Source organism: Oryza brachyantha, chromosome 4 (assembly GCF_000231095.2).
Source record: "Oryza brachyantha chromosome 4, ObraRS2, whole genome shotgun sequence".
NCBI classification, from domain to species: Eukaryota; Viridiplantae; Streptophyta; class Magnoliopsida; order Poales; family Poaceae; genus Oryza; species Oryza brachyantha.
In genome coordinates, this window is record NC_023166.2 from 14,689,674 (window position 1) to 14,690,708 (window position 1,035).

General features: G+C 45.2%; 1 non-coding gene across 1 annotated transcript; it reads left to right on the forward strand.

Annotated features, from left to right (window-relative positions):
• The first annotated feature begins 221 nt into the window (after positions 1-221).
• Positions 222-294, forward strand: TRNAA-UGC. The gene has a single exon. It is a non-coding gene; the product is annotated as a tRNA-Ala (tRNA).
• Positions 295-1,035: the final 741 nt, after the last annotated feature.

Here is a 1,035-nt window from a genome sequence, read left to right on the forward strand (position 1 = left end):
GGGCCAGGGATAAGGAAACCTGGGATTCTGAGAACACGGGTTACCAGCTAGATTGGCAGGTCAACCTGGTAAGTGGTAACCAGATAGTAGTACTAGTAGTAACAGAATTGCCAGAAGAACTCGCACGCACACACGCACAGGGCTAGAATTCCGTGTTCCTAATCCTATATGAATTGCCAGATGTATGGCTAATTTTTTTATTTTTGTTGAAAAATCGGGAAGGGGATGTAGCTCAAATGGTAGAGCGCTCGCTTTGCATGCGAGAGGCACGGGGTTCGATCCCCCGCATCTCCATATTTTTACTGATTCGTTTTTGTGTCGCATCAGTTTATTTCTGGGATGACTATGTGTTGCCCTGCTGCCTCATATTGATCACAGCCCATGATAGCATCAATTTGTTTTGGGTGACTCTGCCATGTCATATTGATCACGGCCCGTTCGATCCTGGAAAGCTAAAATGAACTTTTTTTTTCGGTATTGTGAAACATGGCAAGTGCTTTCACCTTTTTTTTCCTTTTCTTCCTGAGATGAGACAAATCCAGCTTGGAATGGTCTGCCCTCGCGATCAGTTCTTGCAATTCTACAGACAGTTACCTCGGTAGTAAACATACAGTATCAGTATGTGCCATTTCAACCAAAAAAAAAAAAAAGAATCGGCATGTAGTATCGGGCCGTACCTGAATAGCTCGGTAACGGCAGCGTGAGGTGGGCTTTATGGTCAAAGAATTTGGTTCGGCCCGTACCGCGGACACCTCTTGGACGCACGGCCCAGGTGTGCCATCATCTTCGCCGTGTCTATTCAGTGCATCGTGAGACCGTTTGCTTCCATTCTCTAATTCTTCAGTCATTTTCGGAGTGAATTGCTCGCTCCTGCACACGAACGAACACGGCAACATCATGGACGACAAGGATTGACAAGCTAACGAGAGGGATACGTTGAGAAGAAGCTAAGAAGCAACTTTTCATGTCCCCTCGCTAGGTACTGTTCATTGATGATTTTTAAGAAACTGTCCGAAACAAAAACAAGAGATTTTA